General features: G+C 45.4%; 2 protein-coding genes and 1 pseudogene across 3 annotated transcripts in view; 1 reads left to right on the top strand and 2 right to left on the bottom strand.

Annotated features, from left to right (window-relative positions):
• Nucleotides 1-8,261, bottom strand: part of LOC144695171 (uncharacterized) — a 93,116-nt pseudogene extending 84,855 nt beyond the window's left edge. Inside the window, exons 1-2 of the transcript XR_013579896.1 lie at nucleotides 8,159-8,261; nucleotides 7,673-8,094 (exon numbers count right to left, since the gene is read on the bottom strand). The product of XR_013579896.1 is annotated as an uncharacterized LOC144695171 (transcript). The remainder of the gene's footprint in view (nucleotides 1-7,672; nucleotides 8,095-8,158) is intronic.
• LOC144695222 (uncharacterized) overlaps nucleotides 1-14,730 on the top strand; it is a 579,912-nt gene that overhangs the window by 480,314 nt on the left and 84,868 nt on the right. The window lies entirely within an intron of this gene.
• The window catches only part of LOC144695213 (uncharacterized), a 288,845-nt gene that overhangs the window by 211,358 nt on the left and 62,757 nt on the right, over nucleotides 1-14,730 (bottom strand). The window lies entirely within an intron of this gene.

The following is a 14,730-nucleotide window of genomic DNA, read 5'->3' as shown; positions in this document are numbered from 1 at the left end:
ATCATCTGGAAATTGGTTGGGTCAGGGGAGCTTTGACATATCATCAGATCTGAAACTGGTCAGTGGTGTGGAGCCTTCCATTAGAATCGACCTTTCCGAAGGTTTGGCTGTGGGTGATCAGTCAGGATGAGGCTGGGAAGAAGTGTGAGTGGCTCCAAGTGTGGTGAGAGCTTCAATCATTCATCGAGCCTCATGAACCTCTGACTCATTCCTCCAAGTTAGAGGCTGTTCAAGTGTGAGGAGGGCTCCACAGGCTCATAAGATCTCCTAACACACAAGATGCATGTGTTACAGACACTGTTAACACAAGGGCAGCTCAATGGAAGAGAAACCATTCAAGTGTGATGTTTGTAATAGAGCTTTTGTGGGGTCTACGAGACTCCTGAGGCACCAGAGGATTCACACAGGGGAGAAATGTTTCAGGTGTGATGTTTGTGAGAAGGCTTTCACTCAGTCCTCCCATCTTATATCACACCGGAGGAGTCACACAGGTGAGAAGCTCTTCACGTTCAAAATGTCTGACAAATCACTTTCAGATTCCTCGACCCTCCGTAAACACCACCACATTCACACAGGGGAGAAATCATTTACATGTGAGCTATGTGACCAGTCATACTCAAAGTACACGGAGGGTCGATGACAACAACACATTCACACCAGGGAGAAACCTTTCACATGTGAGGTGTGTGACAAATCATTCTCACGGTCATTGGACTCCACAGACACCAATGCATTCACACTGGGGAGAAACCATTCGTGTGCAATGTGTGCAACAAATCGTTCCCAAGTTCATTGAACCTTCTAGTTCATCTGGGGATCCACACAGGAGTAACCCTCCAAGTGTGAGGTTTGTGATGAAGCTTTTATCATGTCTTTGACTAGAAAGACATACAGGAGAGAAACTTGTCAGGTGTGTTTGTGACAAGGCTTTCACCCACTCCCCGATCTCCTGAAGCACCAGCGTATCCAGGCTGGTGAGAAACCATTCAGGTGTGAGTTGTGTGACAAGGCTTTCACGCAGTCAGCGTTCCTCCAGGTCCATCAGTGCACTCACACAGGGGAGAGATCCGATTGGCGTGAGCTCTGTGATAAAGCCTTCGCACAGTTGTTGGATCTCCTGGTGCATCAGTGAACCCACGGGAACTACCAAAACCAGGATCTTACCCAAATTGTTGTCAGAGTGTGCACCTCTACACAGCCTCACTGCAAAGGATGTTCAGTGGTAATGGGGCGCAGAACAAGGAGCAGCTTTCACTCACATCAAACAACTAGTGACGACAACGCCAGTGCTGAGGTGCGATGATGTCAGTGATGAAGTCACCCTGCAGTGAGATGCCAGTGAAACAGGACTTGGAGCAACCCTCATGCAGCAAGGACAACCAGCTGTGTTTGTATCCAGAGCATTAACACAAACTGAACGATGCTATGCATAGATTGAGAAAGAGAACCTGGCTATTGTCTTTGCTTGTGAGCATTTAAACAGTACCTGTTTGGGAGAGAGAAAGTGATAGTAGAGTCTGACCACAATCCACTTCAAAGCATCTTCCTCAAACCACTTCTGTCTGTTCCAAAGCGATTGCAAAGGATGTTATTTCAGAGGACAACAGGGAAATATTAGGAGAGGATAACCAAAATATGCGGTGAAAGAGGTGGGATTTAAGGAGGGTCCTAAATAAGTGAAAATATATAAATATACAGAGAGGTTTAAGGAAGGAATTCTAATGAATGAAGCCTGATTGGCAGGGTTATCAATGGTCAGGTGAAGAGTATGGGGGAATTTAGGAAACAACAGAATTATAGGAACACAGTGATCTCGGAGGGAGATGGAGCTAGAGCTGACAGAGATAGGGAGGAGGTGAGGCCATGAAACAATTTGTACTGGAGCATGAGAATTTTAAATTGGAGGCACTGGGGGACTGGGAACCAGTGTAGGACAACGAGCACAGGGGTGATAGGTGTGTGAGTTAGGATAGAGACCGCAGAGTTTTAGCTGACCTGAAGTTTATGGAGGGTGGAAGATGGGAAGCTGGAAGGAGAACATTGGAATGGTCTGGTCTAGTCTGGAAGCAACAACAGCTTGGATGAGGATTTCGACAGCAGATCGACTAATGTGGGGTTGGGGGTGTTGTTAATGGGCTATGTTACAGAGGCGGAAGTAGGTTATTTTTGTGATGGAATACTTTCCACTTACTCTATCAACTTGTTTAATCATCGTAAACACCTCAATTATATTATCCCTTAATTTTCTACATTGAAGGGAATACAAGCTCAGACTGTGCAACCTGTCCTCACAATTTAACCCTTTTAGCCCCAGGAACATTCTGGTGAATCTACGCTGCACTCCCTCCAAGGCCAATATATCCTTCCTGAGGTGCGGTGCCCAGAGCTGAACACAGTTCTCCAGATAGGGTCTAAACAGAGCTCTGTACAGCTGGAACATAATTTCCACAAGGACACAGTTGGTTTTGAGGAGGAGAAGTTGTGGGTTATCTTTTCTCTTTAGGGTGGTCCTGGAGTAATGAGCAGTTTTGGCAGAGGAAAGCAGGACCACTAGTGCTTGATGTGGTCCAGTCAGATCTGGCGATGGATGGCTAAACCAGCTGTGTACCAGATACGCTCAAATATTCAGTTGAGAAGCAGGGAGATGGAGCAGGAAGGAAGAGAGTAAAAGTAATTTTGGGAACAAGGGTGTAGAAGGTGGAAATGAGGGAGTGGTTCAACCAGATTGATGGCTACAGAAGCATTGTGGTGAATGGAAAGTTAAAGGACAGAGAGTTGGGAATTAGTTTTGAGTTTGTGTGTGTGTGTGTGTTAATAAAGTGAGCCAGCTCTCAGGAGTGGGCATGGGGTAGAATCGGACCCTGCTTTAGTTGGTGATGTGAATTATAGACAGATCCTCTTCAGGTGATGAGTGTTTGACTAATACCATGGGGAATGTTTGTACTCTCCTGTCTGGGAGGACTACTATCCTGAGTATGGTGATGGAGTGGGGGTGATTCTCTACAGACCCGACTTCCCTCTGCCCATCATACCGCAATGTAATAACAGTGTGATATGTTCATCTTACACTCTTTCAAGATTCATTTTATGTTCAGGAAAGAACTTGAAGCATTTCCAAATGCTTTCTTTTTTCAATTGATTCAAAGTTTGGTGTAAGCTGAACATTGATTAAACAGCAAACAAAAAACACAATCTTCTGTATAGATTTATAACTCACAATAAATGTATCATTTTATCCTAACCCAAATTATCTGATTTGTCAGCATGGTGTGTTCCTCTCCTATTCATTGAAACACTCAGGAGCCTCCAGTAAGAGTCCTGTACACAATATATTGGTCAATGTCACTGTGGGCTGGTATACTTTCTCCGTCAATGGGTTTATCATTTCTAGTTCACATGAAGCATAACATTTCCCTAAGAAAGAAAGGCTTGCATTTATTTCTCAACTTTCAGAAACCTAGATTGCCTGGAAGCACTTTACACCCAATGACATGCTCTTTGAAGTGTAGTCATTGTTATGTTAAGAAACGTGACAACTGATTTGTGCACAGCAAGCTCCCACAAACAGTAATGTGATAATGACCAGATAATTTGTTGTTGTGATATTGATTGCAGGATCCATGTTGGCCAGGACATCAGGAGTAAGTCCCCTGCTCTACTACAACATAGTGTCATACGATCTTTTACAGTCATCTGAGAGGGCAGATGGGGCCTTGGTTTAACTCATCTAAAAGATGGTATCGCTGACAGTGCAGCACTCCCTCAGTAATGCACTGGAGTGTCAGCCTCAGTGCTCAACTCTCTGGACTGAGACTTGAACCCACAACCTCTGACTCAGAGATGAGAGTTGTAACTAAGTCACAGCTGACAATAACATATTATTTCTGTTGTATTAGATTTAAAGTGGTAACTAGTCAGAGCTGCAGGTGTCAGTGTTGTCTTTCTGTCTGGGTTCTTGAAGCTGTGAAAGGTGGTAAAGTCCCTGGTGTCAGGAGAAGTGAAACTTGATGGAGAAAAGTGTGTAGACTCCAGGAATGAGGAACAACCTGCAGACTCGGTACTGATAGAGGATCAAACAAAAACCCAAACACCTGAAATCCCACTGACTCAAATAGAGCCACACTCCAGAACGACCATCTTCTTCTTGAGTCCTCTGCCCAAAGGCAGGTTTGACCCACATTGCCATGAGCTCCACCACAGGAATGGCAAAGGGGCAGATCCCGAATCTACTCTAGCTGGAACAGGGATCGAACTCATGCTGTTGGCACTGATCTAGATCCACACCAGCCATCCAGCCAACTGGGCCAACAGGCCTCTCAATGAGTCTGAGTTGCCATGGCAACATCCACACTTACATGCATATTGTAGTTTGGAGCTATGGAGAGTGATGGTCGAGTCTCCAATTTCCATCCTATGGCTGACCAGGAATCTTTCCCGCTCTTACCACTTGCCATTGGTGTTTGTTGAAAGGATTTACAAATTCATTTTCAACCCGTTTGGCCATGTTATGAATAACCTTCCTTGGCTTGCACCACTAGATGTGCTGTATCTGGAGGACTCTCCACTGTTCTAAGGCCAGGAGGACTTCGGTGCACCCTCCCACCACGAGATGTGCTTTGTCTAGAGGCCTCTATCATAAAGCTGGAAAGGGGCATGGGGTCAGGCAAGAGGTGAGAGGCAGAGTGAGTGTTCAGATAAGGCATGTAGCATCAGGTGAGGAGTGAGAGGCTGGTGAGGAGTGAGGCTCACTCCCAAAGTCACTCCCCCAGTCACAGAGTCAATCTCCGAGACACTCACATCATCAAACTGCGAGTCACAGTCTCTCCCCAAGCATAGAGTCACTGCCCAAGTCATGCCTGCAGTCACAGCCATGTCCTGTGTCACACTCTCATGTGCCCGATCTGTCTCGTGTTCCCTCTCTTGTCTCCTCCTCTCTCCTCTGCCTCTCAGGTGGTTATAGCAGGTTCCCTTCCCTGAAGGACATGATTGGGGACTTTAGGACAATCTGAAAGATTTCATGTTTTTATTTAGATGCTATTCAGCATATTTCATTTTTTAAATTCATTTTACACATAGAGTGGTCGAGGTGAATTGCATAGATAGATGCCTTGAAGGGGAAACTAGATCAGCACCTGAGGGAGAAAGGAACAGGAGGATATGCTGATAGGGTGAGATGAAGAGAGGTGAGAGGAGGCTCATGTAAAGCATAAACACCAGCATGGACCAGTTGGGCCGAATGGCCTGTTTCTGCACTGTAATTCTATGTGTGTAACTTTCCGTGGTTGGATTTGAATTCTCAATCTCTCAATCCAGCATCATTGTAATTTGGCTGACAAACCTGGAGACACATTTATTGAAATGTCTTTTCATGCCTTAGCCTTTCTCTTCAAACCCTTCCAACTTCATGTTTCTATTCTTTTCTGATTTTCACCCCAGTGACTGTCAGGCCACGACTGGCCAGGCCATTGGTCCTGACTGTCACTGAGCTGATCTGATTTTTAATTACATCTTCCAGTTGATGTCACCCAGTTCAAAAGGACAGCAATGTGTCACCTATGAAGAACAATGGCTTCTTTACCAGGTTTAATCTGATTTGGAACAAAGCCCTTTTCATTGGGACTAGATACCTCAGTGTCTTGGTCTTCCCGCCTCATGGGGTTTTCTTGCAATGTCTTCAAACAGAAAACTGCTTGCATTTGCAAAATCGTGGGTTTAAAATTTACATTACTCAAAATCTAATTCTAGTTGTAGCTCACCACCACCTTCACAAGGGAAACTAAGAATGGGCAATAAATACTGGCCTAGCCAGCGAAGCCCACATCCCATGAATTAATTTTTTAAAACTGCCGATAGAGAACGAGGAGAGTTAGGAGAAAATTACTCCCTTACTCCTATGCCCACCTCTCTAGTGTCCCTCTCTCTTCTGTACCCCTCTTTCTTCTGTACCCCTCTCTCCACTGTTCGTCTCTCCTGTGCACATGCTGATCCCATCACTGTATGTCATCGCTGCCTTGGATGCTGTGGGTCTTCCTCTTCTGATCTGCTGTCAAACACATCCAAGACTACACATCCCACACTGATGTTGTCAGTTTGAAAGCCTCCGAGGATGAAGAATGCTATTCCCACACTAGAAATCTCTGTCAAACACTTACCAGGGAAACTGAGACAGCAGCTGCGATAAGTGAGGTTTTATTCAGATGGGACAATGACAAGTTTAAATCCCCACCTGATCTGCTGCTCAAAGTCGCCTCCGTTTCACCGGTCACTTTCCCAAACTTCAGGAAACTCCTGTTGTTCGTATTTGGAACAATTTGAATTTTAAACAATGTTACATGTGTGTAAAACGTTTACTGCCCTCAAATCTTTTTTTTATTCTTTCAGCGATGTATGCATCGCTGGCCATGCCAGCATTTTTATTGCCCATCCCTAATTGCCCTTGAGAAGGTGGTGGTGAGATGCCTTCTTGAACTGCTGCAGTCCATGTGGTGTAGGTACACCCACAGTGCTGATAGGGAGGAAGTTCCAGGATTCTGACCCAGCAACAGTGAAGGACAGCGATATACTTTCAAGTCAGGATAGTGAGTGACTTGGAGGGGAACACGCAAGTGGAGGAGTTCCCATGTGTCTGCTGCCCGTGTCCTTCTAGGTGGTCGTGCGTTTGGAAGGTGCAGGTGGTGAGTTTCTGCAGTGCATCTTATAGATTGTAGACATTGCTGCCACTGTGCATCAGTGGTGGAGAGAATGGCTGTTGGAGATGGTGGATGTGGTGCTGATCAAGCAGGCTGCTTTGGCCTGGATGGTGTTGAGCTTCTTGAGTGCTGTTGGAGCTGCACTCATCCAGGTAAGTGGAGAGTACTCCATCACACTTCTGACTTGTGCCTTGAAGATGGTGGACAGACTTTGGGGAGTCAGGAGGTGAGTTATTCACCGCAGAATTCCCAGCCTCTGACCTGCTCTTGTAGCCACAATATTTATATGACTAGTCCAGTTAACGCTCTGGTCAATGGTTATCCCCAGGATGTTGATAGTGGGCGATTCAGTGATGGTAATGCCATTGAATTTCAAGGGGGCGATGGTTAGATTCTTTCTTGTTGGAGATGGTCATTGGCTGGCACTTGTGTGACGCGAATATTACTTGCCATTACCCAGCCCAAGTCTGGATATCGTTCCAGTATTGCTGCATTTGGACATGGGCTGCTTCAGTATCTGAGGAGTCACGAATAGTGCTGAACATTATGCAATCATCAGCGAACATCCGCACTTCTGACCTTATGATGGAAGGAAGGTCATTGATGAAGCAACTGAAGATGGTTGGTCCTAGTACACGACCCTGAGGAACTCCTGCAGTGATGTACGGGGCTGAGATGACTGACTTGCAATAACCACAACCATCTTCCTTTGTGCTCGGTCTGACTCCAACCATTGGAGAGTATTTCCCCTGATACTCACTGACTCCCGTTTTTCCAGGGCTCCTTGATGCCACACTTGGGCAAATGCTGCGTTGATGTCAAGGACAGTCACTCTTACCTCACCTCCTGAGTTCAGCTCTTCTGTCTATGTTTAGACCGGGGGGTGTAATGAGGTCAGGTCCAGCAATGGTGTGAAGGATTTCTGACAGTACTCGCACCAATATCCCACATTAAGTGTCAAGGAAGCTTACTGAAAACCTCACACTCCCTTGTGTGGATCCTCTGATGGAGCAGGAGTTTAGATGACTGTAGGAATGAATTATCACAAACCCAACACTTCAATGGTTTATCCACTCTATGGTCTGCCTGATGGACCAGGAGCTTCAGAAACCTCATGAAGGGTTTGTCACACACCTCACACTCGGGCAGTTCTCCTCTCTGTGAAGACGTTGGTGTACTTGGAGGCTCGATGAATCCGAGGATGATTTGTCTCACACTTCACACGTGAATGGTTTCTGCCCTGTGTGGATCCTCTGATGGATCAGGAGCTTCAATAATTGAGTGAAGGCTTTCTCACATAACTCACACTTCAATGGTCTCTCCCCCATGTGAATGCGTTGGTGTCTGCGGAGGGTCGATGAATCTGAGGATGATTTGTCGCACACCTCACGCGTGAATGGCTTCTCTCCTGTGTGAATGGTCTCGTATCTCAGTACTCTGTGGGAATTGGTGAATCAGACCTCAGACACCTGAAGTGTTTCTTCCAGTGTGAATATTCTGGTGTCTCAGGAGGCTCGAAGATGTCACAAAAGCTTTATCACAAACCTGACACTTGAATGGTTTCTCTTCCATGTCACTGCCCTTAACAGTCGTTGTTAAGCTGCAACTTCTGTATTAGGATACCTTTGAACCTGTGGAGCCCTCCTCACACTTGAACAGCCTCTCACCTATCGGAATGAGTCAGTGGTTCATGACGCTCGATGAATGATTGAAGCTCTCACCACACTTGGAGCCCACTCAGACTTCTTCCCAGCCTCACCCTGACTGATTACCCACAGCCGAACCTTTGGAAAGGTTGGTTCTGATGGAAGGTTCCACACCACTGACCAGTTTCAGATCTGATGATATGTCAAAGCTCCCCTGACCCAACCAATTTCCAGATGACGGTTTCACTGCCCAACCTTCTCTGTGTTGAGCAATGCTGTGAAGGGACTGGATGTCTTCTCACAGTTGTTCACTGGGTAATGGTCAGGATCTATCTGTGGTGTCTATCCTCTCTGTATTCTCTGGTGTAGTACGGTGCAATTCTTCTGTGAAACAGGAAAAGGAAACATGATTTCCTCCAACTCCCTCTCCTCCTTTGCTGAAGGGGCTGACTCCTCAGTTAGAGACTGTCCCACAGTGAGTGTCAGTCTGTTATTCCCCTGTGTAGGGGATCAGATACAAGTACTTTCTTTTTCCTCACTTGACTGTCACACACCCTCTGTTTCCAGCAGGGACACAGGATAGTGACCAGGAGCAGACAACGTGGCTACTTTCTTTCCTCCGCCCAACCCCCCATCTTCCCAGGCACCGTGAGGACAATGGAAAAAACAGTCGGGCAGAGTGTAAAGTGGGCTCTCAATTCACTATGAGCTCGAGTCGTGATGGCGAATATCAGTTTTACCCTTTGAATATGTGTTTAATACAAACAATATTCGGAAGTAATGTTAATTCAATGGAAATTTTGAAATTTATGCACCTTTTTTCCAAAATTATTCGAAGAAAACATACTGGGCAGGAAGTGCTAGAAGCTAAGGAAAATATTGCTTCAGTGTAGCTGATTGAAGGGTTCTGGTTTATCCTGGAAAATTAGATACACTGCACTCGCTCAGACTGCACATCCCAAATTCAGCTATCAGCCACAGCACTGGGCAAAACTATCAAATCCAAGCCCAGACTTTTGGGAAAGGCCGAGTCCTTCAGGTAAAATCTTTAAAGAAGGCATTAAAAGACATTTCAGTAAATGTGTCTCCAGGTATGGCAGCCGAATTGCTATGGAGATTACAGGGATCGGGAGGGGCAAGGACGTGGAGGGATTTGAAAACAAGTTTGAGAATTTTAAAATCGAGGTGTTGCTTGACCAGGAACCAATGTAGATCAGTGAGCACAGGGGTGATTGGGGAATGGGTCTTGGTGTCAGTTAGGACATGGGCAGCAGAGTTTTGGAGGAGCTGAAGTTTACAGTGCAAGTTGTGAGAGCAGCCAGGAGAGCATTGGAATAGTTGAGTCTGGAGCCCATAAAGGTCTGGATGAGGGTTTCAGTAGCAGATGAGCTGAGACAGGGCATCACTGGTCTCTCCAGTGAGTGGAGCTTGCACCTCTTCCTATGCACAGTGTCCCTATTCCTGATGAACGTAGGTAAATGACAGTGAGAGCCAGGGATGGTAACGGAGAACCCGTCATAGAATCATACAAAATCATAGAATAGTACAGCACAAAAGTAGTGTGGCATTCTGCACTGTCAGAGGTGATGTCTTTCAAATGAGGTCTCAGCCAAGGCCACTTCTGCTCTCTGTAAGGTGTGTTTAAAAGATCCCATGGCACTATTTTGAAGAAGAACAGGGGAGTTATCCCTGATCTCCTGACCACTATTAATCCTTCAAGCAACACCACTAAAAATGATTATCTGGTCATTATCACATTGCTGTTTGTGGGAGCTTGCTGTGCTTTGGCTGCCAAATTTCCTACATTGCAACAGTGACCACACTTCAAAAGTACTTAATTGGCTGTAAAGAGTTTTGGGGCTTTTGGTGGTCGGCAAAGACTCTATATAAATGCAAGTCTTTCTTTCTTGAGGAGGTTACAGAGATGGGGTGGTGGAAGGTCTTGGAGGGATTTGTAAAGACAGGAAACATCAAGATCCCAACACACTGACAGAACTGACCATTCACAGTCCACAGGATAATAACCAGCTCCCAACACACACACACAACTCAACAATAGGAAATCAGTAAGAATCCTCAGACACTCCCAGATAATTACACCTCACCTTCTCATATTCAGTAATGAGCCATCAACAAAAGTCAGCCTGTAAATCAGAAGGGAAATGCTTTCAATAAACACACTCAATACCCAACACACAGCTCCAGTCAAAACAGTTCAGCACAAAGCACCTCCGCTTTCCGCCAACTCCAGCATGATGCCACCACCAAACACATCTTCCCTTCACCCGCCTCCCCCCCCCCCCCGCCACCGGCAGCATTCCGCAGGGATCGTTCCCTCCGGGACACCCTGGTCCACTCCTCCATCACCCCCTACACCTCAACCCCTCCCACGACACCTTCCCATGCAACCACAGAAGGTGAAACATCTGCCCCTTTACTTCCTCTCTCCTCACCGTCCAAGGGCCCAAACACTCTTTTCAAGTGAAGCAGCATTTCACTTGCGCTTCCCTCAATTTAGTCCACTGCATTCGCTGCTCCCAACGCGGTTTCCTCTACATTGGAGAGACCAAACGCAGACTGGGTGACCGCTTTGCGGAACACCTTCGGTCTGTCCACAAGCATGACCCAGACCTCCTTGTCGCTTCCAATTCAACACTCCACCCTGCTCCCATGACCACATGTCCGTCCTTGGCCTGCTGTATTGTTCCAGTGAAGCTCGACGCAAACTGGAGGAACAGCACCTCATCTTCCGACTAGGTACTTTACAGCCTTCCGGACTGAATACTGAGTTCAACAATTTTAGATCATGAACTCTTTCCTCCATCCCCACCCCCTTTCCGATCCCCCTTTTTCCAATAATGTATATAGATTTTTCTTTTCCCACCTATTTCAATTATTTTTAAATGTATTTCTATCCATTGTTTTATCTCAGCCTTTTAGCCTATTTCGATCCCTTCCCCCCACCCCACCCCCACTAGGGCTATCTGTACCTTTATTATCATATTCCTTAGATAATAACACCAGTTTCAACACCTTTTTGTCCTTTTGTCTATGACATCTTTTGGTTATCTCCACCTATCACTGGCCCTCTATCCAGCTCTACCTGTCCCACCCCACCTTAAACCAGCTTATATTTCACCTCTTTTCTATTTTTCCTTAGTTCTGTTGAAGAGTCATGCGGACTCGAAACGTTACCTGTGTTCCTCTCCGCAGATGCTGTCAGACCTGCTGAGTTTTTCCAGGTATTTTTGTTTTGGATTTCCAGCATCCGCAGTTTTTGCTTTTAACCGAGTAAATAGGTCTGTCTTCCTCTCCACAGATGCAGTCAGACCTGCTGAGTTTTTCCAGGTCTCTCAGCTGGATCTTCTCACACAGCATAAGGGGCATTGTCGTCTCTCACAGCCAATCCAAATATTTCTGGAACAACATGAGTTTCCTGAAGCTTGGGAAACTGCCCGGTGAAATGGAGGCGACTTTGAGCGGCAGCTCAGGTGGGGATTTAAACTTGTCATTGTCCCATCTGAATAAAACCTCACTTATTGCAGCTGCTATCTCAGTTCCCCCTTGTAAATGTTTGTCAGAGATTTCTAGTGTGGGAATAGCATTCTTCATACTCGGAGACTTTCAAACTGACAACATCAGTGTGGGATGTGTAGCCTCGGATGTGTTTGACAGCAGATCAGAAGAGTAAGACCCACAGCATCCAAAGCAGCGATGACGTGCAGTGGTGGGATCAACACATGCAAAGGGGAGACGGATACAGGAGAGAGGGGTGATTGATCCAGTGCTCAGTAAGTGACTCTGTTACCCGGAGAGTGACTCTGTGACTTAGGGATAGAGGTGGGGCTCATTGTGTGAGTAGATGCCTCATGAGTTGATATCTAACAGCCCTGTCCAGGGGTGGCCTCCTGTGAAGGTTCAGCTCCCCTCAGCTCCAATTTCTGAAGCTCAACGTTCACCTCATCTGGTTCCTCTCCCGGAGTGTCACGGTCTGTTCACCTCTCTTGAGATGTCCTGGTCCATTCACCTCTCTTGGGATGTACCAGTCCGAGACTGTTGGTGCCTGAACGTCCAAAACCCTGTGTGTAATTTGAAGAGCCGCCTCAAACAAGCGCAATCGGCAGAAACTCGTCACTCTCATTATTCCCATCTGGTCACTTCTGTGGTTGGTACCAGCTTCCTGGGTGATGTTTAATAAACCAGCTTTAAAAATAGTGAAAGTTGAAATCACACTTTATTTAATTTACATTTAAAATTCCTGATACGGTGAATTTCAGCTGGATTATGCTGATGAAACCGACATAAATTAGCATGAACTCTCGGCCACAATCTGTGCACTTGTAGTTGTTGCATATTGTTAGTTTTCCTGAATCAAATTTTTTATTCAGTATGTGACCAATTGAAGCAGTTTCATTTACAGGTGGTACATTGTGATCTGATTGGCTTCATGATCAATGCAGTGTGTAAACATCCACAGGATAATTTATTCACTCATTTTACAACATGTTTGTGTTTCAATAAATGGTGGTTGGAGTTTGTACAGAGAGCCCAGAGCCTGAGGAATTATTCGTGTGGCCTTGACAACAACTGTAATCCATGTTCATGGAATAATCCATCTGGAGTTGGACTTGAACCCACAACCTTGCTCTCTGAGTCAGAAGGTTGTGGGTTCAAGTCCCACTCCAGGACTTGTGCACAAAAAATCATGGCTGACACTCCAGTGCAGTACCGAGGGGTGGGAGAGATTACAGAGATAGGGAGGAGAGAGGCCATGGAGGGATTTGAAAACAGGTTCAAAAAGCCTAATTATTCCTGACAGACTGTTAGAACTGTGCCTAAACAATAGAACTTTCATGAGTGAATGAAAGCAGAATGGTTAATCAGCAGTAGTGATTGAAGACAATCCCTTGGAAACTGAATCTAATACAACATAAATATTATAAGTTATTGTCCGTCATGGCTTAGTTAGCACTCTCATCTCTGAGTCAGAAGGTTGTAGGTTCAAGTTTCACCCCAGAGACTTGAACACTGAGCCTGACACACCAGTGCAATACTGAGGGAGTGCTGCACTGTCAGCGGTACCATCTTTCAGATGAGTTAAACCAAGGTCTCGCAGCCCTCTCAGGTGACAGTAAAGTCATTGTAGAAGAGCAGGGGCGTTATCTCTGATGTCCTGGCCCATATGGATAGTGCAATCAATGTCACAAAAACAGATTATATTGTCATTATCATATTGTTGTTTTCTGGATGCTTGCAGTGCACAAATTGGCTGCTAGCTTCCTGCATCACAACAGTGAGTACTTCATTGTCTGTAAAGTGCTTTTGGATGCCCTGAATTCATGGAAGTCGATATATCAATGCAAAATTTTCTTTCTTAGGGAAATATTATGCTTCCTGTGAACTGGAAATTATAAACCATTGATGGAGAAATTAAACCAGCCCACAGTGACATTGATATTGTGTACAGGACTCTTACTGTAGGCTCCTGAGTGTTTCAGTGAATAGGGACACACCATGCTGACAAAACATAGAATTTGAGCGAAGATAACTAAACAAATGAATTTATTGTGAGTTATAAATCAACACATAAGATTGATAAACCAGCAAACAACAACACAATATTTAACTTACATCAAACTTTGAATCAAACAAAATAACAAAGCATTTGAAAATGACTCAAGATCTTTCCCAGAACATGAAATGAATCTTGGAAGAGTGTAAGGTGAACATATCACACCGTTATTACATCGAGATATGATGGGCTGAGGGAACTCAGGACTGTAGAGACTCACCCCACTCCCTCACCATACTCAGGAGAGCAGTCCTCCCAGACAGTAGAGTACAAACATTCCCCATGGTATTAGTCAAACACTCATCACCTGAAGAGGATCTATCTATAATTCACATCACCAACGAAAGCAGGGTCTGATTCTACCCCATTGCCACTCCTGAGAGCTGGCTCACTTTACTAACACACACACACACTCACATCAGGGGAAACTCTCTCAGAATGCTACAAAAGTTTCTTTAAAATCCTGTGCTTTAGTCAGGCTCCCAATTCCAATGGTCGGAAGTGACACTGACCAATGTAACTTCAGTGACACAAAATGGAGCTCGTTTCCATCATGCAAACACATGCAGAATTGAAGAGATCGAGAGTGGTTTCTGTGTAAATCTGGCGCAGAGTGGACAATGAAACTGCAGTCACCTGCAAATTGTAGTTCATGTGTATCTATGATGGTGGTCAGTTTAGTTTTGGCGTGGAGACGACTGAGGTAAATGAGTTTCCCATCTTAATGGTATTTAATACTGACACCAGAAGGCAGTTGATCTTCGATGAGGTGAATAGCCACTGTCAGGTAGATTGTAAATAGAATGGGGGCTATCACACAGCC

This window comes from Cetorhinus maximus, chromosome 21, assembly GCF_964194155.1.
Source record: "Cetorhinus maximus chromosome 21, sCetMax3.hap1.1, whole genome shotgun sequence".
Lineage (NCBI taxonomy): Eukaryota > Metazoa > Chordata > Chondrichthyes > Lamniformes > Cetorhinidae > Cetorhinus > Cetorhinus maximus.
Note: the sequence above shows the minus strand (reverse complement) of the source record. Positions and strands in the feature narration are given on the sequence as shown.